Below are 7,404 nucleotides of genomic sequence, written 5' to 3'. Positions count from 1 at the left end.
GCATTGGCCGGTTTGGTAGCGGCTCTTGCTGGGCTTGGAGGAGTAGCAGCTGGACTTGGTGGATTGGCAGCTGGGCTTGGCGGATCAGCCTGAGGACTAGCCGGATTAACTTCTGGCGGATCAATGTAAGTGTCCTGACCTTGTGGCACAGGATCATCCAAGGCAATGTCAGTGTCTCCACCAGCACCTTTTGAGGTCCTCTCCGGTTCAAACTCCTCAGTGGGAGCATTCAGTTTTTATTTTTTGCTGAGTCGGGCCTTGGCGCAGCAAAATAGCAAATAGAGGTTAATATGGTAAACCGGTGCAAGAAAGCAAGGCTAAAATTAATATTCTTACCCAGGGACGGTCTTGAGGGGAGGCATTTGTGTGGTTGATGAGTCGCCAGAGGATGAATTGGAAGTTACCTGATAATTCGAGTCAGACGGATTAAGAGGGTATCGGAAGTAACCCGCCAAGGGATAAGGTTTGTTAGAATTACAAGAGACCTCTGCACGGCGCTTCCGGATTGGGGTGTCTGGTAAACCGGAGGAAGTGACTTGCTGGCCACTATGTTGGGTTGTGCGACGAGCTTCAGGGTGTTGTGTCTTCAAAGAAAATTGTGGATCCAAATGAGTGAGAGGATGTGAACATTTCACTTTCCGGACTGTGCGACGGAGTTTTCATACTGGCACAAGATCGGAATTGGAAGAAAGGGAGATTACCTCTACGTGGTCAGCACGGCTGGCTTCCGCATCATCCTGATAATGGTTGTTGTCAATAAGATGTATGAAAAATGAACCAAGGGAGTCAAGTTCTACCTCTGGTTCCGAGTCATCAACATCTTCGGGCGGATCAGAGGACTCGGCGGTTTTCTTCTTTGCTAGCCTCTTTGTGGCTTTGCTCTTAGCACGAGGAGCTCTCACCGGTTTGTCTTGTGGTTTTGCCGATTTGTCTTGAGTTTTCCTCTTCTAGAATGGATCTTTCGCCTGTAAGAATAAACAAAAGGCTATCAGAAAAATGTTAAAGGGGAGACGGATTAAAAAGCAGAAAGATAAATTCTTACAGGTGGCGGCTTGTTGGAGGCATAAAAGGACGCAGCCCGGTCTTGCTACACTCAGCTATCGGTTCATCTAGCATCTTTTTGACGGACTCAGTGATTTCATCATCATTCATCTATATCTCAGTGTGCCGTTGAGGGTCTTTGACATCCCCAGTATATTCATGCATTAATCTAGTGCGGCGGCTTAAGGGCAGGATACCCCATTAAACCCAGCAACGGACAAGGTCAGTGCCAGTTAAACCGTTTGCTAGAAGAGCGCGGAGCTTAGCAAGCTGTGGTGCATATGTTTGTTATCTTCTGCCAGTAAGCCGCTGAGGCAGTGGATGTGCATTGCTGAGTCGGTAAGCACGGTAACCCGGCAAAGGGTTTTCATCAGCAGGAGCGGTGTTCCAACAGTAGAACCATGTTTGATTCCAATCCTTGGGGTGGCTATGATGTTTGGCATGAGGAAAATCGACTTCTTTCATTTTTTGAATCGACACTCCGCCAAGTGCAGTATTGGGGCCATCAGAAAATTTGGTACGGTGGTTCAAGTGGAAGAAATATCTGAAAAGTTCAACAGTCGGTTCTTCCAGCAGATAAACTTCACAGAACACTTGAAAATTGCAAATGTTGGACACAGAGTTTGGTCCAATGTCTTGAGGGTGGAGTTGGAAATTGGCAAGTACATCACGGAAAAACTTTGATCCGGGAGGGCTAAACCCTCGGTCCAGATGCTACATAAACACAACAACCTCTCTAGCTCAGGAGGATTTTCAGTACCCGGGACTCTCCAATGAATGACCTCCTTCTTTGCCAAAGCGCCAGTTACAACATATCCAGTAAGTTGCTCTTCTGTGATCTGGGAGGGAACCCAATTGCAAGAAGAAAATTGTTTGGCCATTTTTTATGACAAACTGTAAAGGAAGTTCAAACGCCGGTTCATGGGTCAAGATTGATATGCATAAACCAGTGTCAAAACCGGGGAATTTAATCAAAGCGTGTGTGCACATGAAACCGGATTTGGATGTTCAAGAAAAGGCGGCGGTTTACGCAAGGCCTAATGGTACCTGGAGGATTATCATTTTCTATAGGTTAAACCGCCTACAGTGGTATGGAGGAAAACAGATCTAAAAATTGCTAAGTGCTACGCAAACAGGTTTTGCAAGCCAAGGTTATTATTATGGATCTAGCGCACTTCAGGAAAAGGAAAAATATCAAAGCCCTAAAATGGCGACAGCAGAACAGAAAGGATCTAGATGGGGTCTGTTCGTAGTTGAAAGGATGCTATGGGGAGGCGAAATAAACTGCAGCTTCGGTCGCAAAGGAAAGATGTGAAGCTTATCTAGATTCGATGAGACAGTAAGATCGAAACAACGAACACGGACGAACACTAATGAACACGGATGAACACCAAAACCCTAATGCAGATCTAGGGTTGAGGGAAGGAGGCTTACCGGATTCACAAGAGTGGCGGAGAAGAGCCGCAGATCTCTGGTACGTTCAGGTTGATGCAGCGGCTAGGGATGATGCAGCGCTTGAAGGTCGAGGGAGGCAGTGGAGCCTTCGGGCTTGAGCGTCGAGAGGAGGAAGAAGAAGCACGAAAGGGGAAAAGGGAAATACCCATGGGCCTATTTATAAGGCGAGTGGATAAGCAGGCAAGCGCGGGGATCGAGGAGCTCGAAGCGAAAAATGGGGCACAGTTGTTGCCTCAATCTTTGAAAATTAATAAAGGAAGGTATTTATGAGTTTTTATGCAGATGACGTTATGACGATTCACTGCAATTTTAGAAGATGATGTAATGGCGGTTTACCAAGCTCACATCGAGGTGATGTCATGGAGGTTTACAAGGATTATAGGAGGATGTTCAAGAAGAATTTTTCTAAGTATCAAAAATTGACATGAACAGGTTCAAATCAATTTGGGGCCTAATGTTGGGGATATGACTACTAGGTGTAAACCGCCCAGGAGGGGCCGGATTACACTCACAAGGAGTCCTGTACAAGAGCCCATGAAGATGAAGGCTATGGCACTTTTAACTATGGAGGCTTATAGGCCCAGAGCCCAATGGCAGATTAGGGCCCATAGTAGTAAACCGCCATAGATGTATAACTTGTATTGTAAGTTATGGAAAGGAAGAGACCGAGCCGGACACTTGTATGAGCCGGCCTCGGCATTCTGTAAACTGGCTGGGCGTCAACCTGTGTATATAAAGGGACGACCCGGCGGCGGTTCAGGGACAAGAAAGAACAGCTCAAGAGATAGGTAAAGCGGATTCGCTCCCTGCTCATCGAGAGAAATCAATCCCACAACAACTGGATCATAGGCTTTTACCTTCACCACAAGGGGCCGGACCAGTATAAACTTCCCGTGTCCTTTGTTCCGGTTTAACCCCTTTAAGCTAATCTCATTGCGATGGCTCCACGACTAAGTCCTTCCGCTAGGACATCTGACGTGTTAATTCCATGACACCGACTGTTGTAATGCTAAAGGTGGGTCAACCCCAAGGGTACCTGCAAGAGATGATGTGGCGGAACAACAGGGCAGGTGGAGATCACACGAGAGAGAGGCGGGCCTAATCCCTGGTCGTGGTCTGTGAGTTACCTAGTCGGAGCGACGACCCTGGTCGTTTTTGCGAGATGCTAATAATACACTAACCGATTTGGGTATTTGATCTGACTTGGCCATTGGCCTATACGCACTAACCGCCACGCGGGATAATGGTGTATGGGACCTCGGCGTTGTACGTTCCTTTTGAAAGCTCTGTCAGACGTCACAGTTGAGTGGCACACACCCGGGTGGTCCGTGTAAGCACCTGCTTTGTATAAAAGAGGTAGTCAGGACTGGTCCCGACCGTGCATGCAACATGCAGGAGTGCTTAGGGTGATTGGCCTATGACCCCTTCGCACTTAGGATTTACACTGGTGTGTGGACCACTCTGCGGAGTCTATGTAGATCTATGGTGTGTTAATTAGCCGAGGTCGGGCATTACTGGGAAAAGTGTGTCCGACCAGAGTTAATCGAGTGCGTTGGGTAATATGGTGCACCCTTGCAGGGAAGTAACCTATTCGAATAGTCGTGTCCATGGTAACATGACGCTTGGAGTTGTATCCTGATCTACTACAACTAGAACTATATATACTATTGTGATACTTAACTCTTTTACTACTCCGGGATTGCTTTCTCGCAAGGAGTCGAGGAAGGATCTCTAGGCATTGTTACTACATACTTATTACTTATGTTATACTAATATGCACTCTTCTAATGCTGCAAGATGCTAGTCTTTGATAGGCTAGACCTTCCCTTCTATTGTAACATTTCTTTGATACTGATGCATACTTAGTATAGAACTAATGTAAGTCTTGCGGGTACTTTGGATAAGTACTCACAGTTGCTTTGCTACCTTTTCCCTCACTACCTGATTGTTGTGATCAGATAACGGAGCCTAGGAGCCAGCTGATCCTGATGACGACTACTACTACCCTGACGGAGCATACTACTGCGTTGAGACGACCAACAACTAGGAGTAGATAGGAGGCTCCAAGCAGGAGGCCTTCGCCTTCTCGATTAGATGTTGTTGTTTTGTTCTTAAGGCAAACTTGTTTAATTGTGTCTATACTCAGATGTTGTTGCTTCTGCTGACTTATTTATTCGAGCCTTCGTGGCCCTGGTTTGTAATATAAACTTTATGTTTGAATTTGTGTCTAGAGTTGTGTTGTGATATCTTCCCGTGAGTCTTTGATCTTGATCGTGCGCATTTGCGTGTATGATTAGTGCACGATTAAGTCGGGAGCATGGCATGCACACACATACCTTCCTCGCAACATTGGAGTTCCTACTATTTTCTGTCTTGGGAGTTTCTGAAGCACCCTGGCAGTAGTACTGCCCAGGGCAGTGGTAGTGCTGCTTGAGCGGTACTTCTGCATTCCAGTGTTGCAGTCACTACTACTTGTTTTTGGGCTACTGTGGTCTTTCTTGCTTCAGTGGTAGTTGGACGGTAGTAGAGCAGTAGAACCGCTCCAGCGGTACTATGGTGATAGTACTACCCAACCACCGTTGTCTTCTTTATAGCCCAAAGAAATTCGCATCAGTAGGGCGGTAGTACTGCTTGTGCGGTACTTCCATCGTTCCACTACCCCACGCACTTCCGCTTGTTTTAATGCTTCTACACCCATTCCCTCGTCAGTAGTAGTAGCAAGCAGTAGTACCGCTTGCTGCGGTACTGCCCCTCTACCCACCTCTACCACCGTAGTTCTACTACCTACTGACACACTGAAAGTGCAAATAATCCTCGGGTGGTTTTGGCAATTCATAACAACATATAGCTCATTGAACTAATACTCTTTCAAGATCAATATTTCAGAAAGTTCAGTGATTGGTATGGCATGGACTAGAGATGTGGACCCCTCAAAATGCTAAGGACACATATTGGCAAAAGCTCAAGACTCTACCTTTTTCGTTTTAGTGATCCAAGATCAGATTGAGTCTATAGGAAAGCCAATACTAAAGGGGATGAGGTGTTGCTTAATGGCTTGCTTGCTCAAAATGCTTAGTGATATGCTCCAAAATCCCTCAACCACTTCCTCATTTCCACATATGTCCTAAACCTAAATTCAAACTCGGCCCCGCCGATTTGATCCATCTGGTGCCACCGAGTTCACTTGACACAGCCATAGCCACAAACCCTAATCAGTTCAGTCTCACCGATAGGGATCTCGATCTCACCGAGATGGGAATGCAAACTTTGTGTTTCCCTTTGTAACGTTTCGGTCTAACCAAAGTGAGCGATCGGTCCCACCGAGTTGGCATTGCAAACTCTTTGTTTCCTTTTCGTAACGTTTCGGTCTAACCGGGATGAGCGATCGGTCCCACCGAGTTTGCCTGACCAAGTCTCTGTTTGCTTATTACTGAAATCGGTCCCACTGGGTTCACATGATCGATCTCACCGAGATGAGGTTTTTCCCTAACCCTAGCACATCGGTCTCACCGAGTTGATGTTGCCGGTCCCATCGAAATGCCTAACATTCACATTTTGAACCAAGTCGGTCTGACCGAGTTTAACCATTCTGTCCCACCGAGTTTGGGAATTTGTGTGTAACAGTTAGATTTTGTGTGGAGGCTATATATACCCCTCCAACCCCTTCTCCATCTGAGAGAGAGCTATCAGAACATGCCTACACTTCCACTACCCATTTTCTAAGAGAGAACCACCTATTCATGTGTTGAGACTTGAGACCAAGACATTCCAATCCAAGCACAAGAATCTTGATCTCTAGCCTTCCCCAAGTTGCTTTCCAATCAAATCATCATTCCACCATAGCCAAATCTGTGAGAGAGAGTTGAGTGTTGGGGAGACTGTCATTTGAAGCACAAGAGCAAGGAGTTCATCATCAACACACCATCTATTACCTTTTGGAGAGTGGTGTCTCCTAGATTGGTTAGGTGTCACTTGGGAGCCTCCGTCAAGATTGTGGAGTTGAACTAAGGAGTTTGTAAGGGCAAGGAGATCGCCTACTTTGTGAAGATCTACCCTAATGAGGCAAGTCCTTCGTGGGCGATGGCCATGGTGGGATAGACAAGGTTGCTTCTTCGTGGACCCTTCGTGGGTGGAGCCCTCTGTGGACTCGTGCAGCCGTTACCCTTTGTGGATTGAAGTCTCCACCCACATGGATGTACGATAGCACCACCTATCGGAACCATGCCAAAAATCTCCGCGTCTACATTGCGTTTGCTCCCTCCAAACTCCTCCCCTTTACCTTCATATGCAATGATTTACATTCCACTGCTATACTCTTAGAATTATATGTGTAGGTTGATTGCTTGACTTGTGTTTTAGTTGCTAAAATCTGCCAAGATATAAAATTGGGAAAAGGTTAGATTTTTATTTGGTCAAGTAGTCTAATCACCCCCCTCTAGACATACTTTTGATCCTATAAGTGGTATCAGAGCCTTGGTCTCCATTTGCCTTGATTTCCATAGCTTTGGTGATCATAGCCTTGGTTTCACAACCTAGGAGAGTATGGCATCTAGCGAGGGAAATTACCACCGTAGAGGTCCTTACTTTGATGGTACTAATTTTGCTAGTTGGAAGCATAAGATGAAAATGCATATTCTTGGACATAACCCCGTCGTTTGAGCTATTGTGTGCATTGGTTTGCAAGGTGAATTCTTCGATGGGACAGAACCAAATCGTGAAGCAACCGCGGAAGAATTGAAGATGCTGCAATACAACGCTCAAGCTTGCGATATCCTCTTCAATGGATAGTGCCCCGAAGAATTCAACAAAATCAGTTGTCTTGAGAATGCAAAGGAAATTTGGGATACTTTGATTGATATGCACGAAGGTACCAAGTTCGTTAGGGAATCCAAGTTGGATGTGCTTCAA

This window comes from Triticum aestivum, chromosome 2B (assembly GCF_018294505.1).
Source record: "Triticum aestivum cultivar Chinese Spring chromosome 2B, IWGSC CS RefSeq v2.1, whole genome shotgun sequence".
Taxonomy (NCBI): Eukaryota; Viridiplantae; Streptophyta; class Magnoliopsida; order Poales; family Poaceae; genus Triticum; species Triticum aestivum.
The sequence above is the reverse complement of the archived record's forward strand: the minus strand, read 5'-3'. Positions refer to the sequence as shown.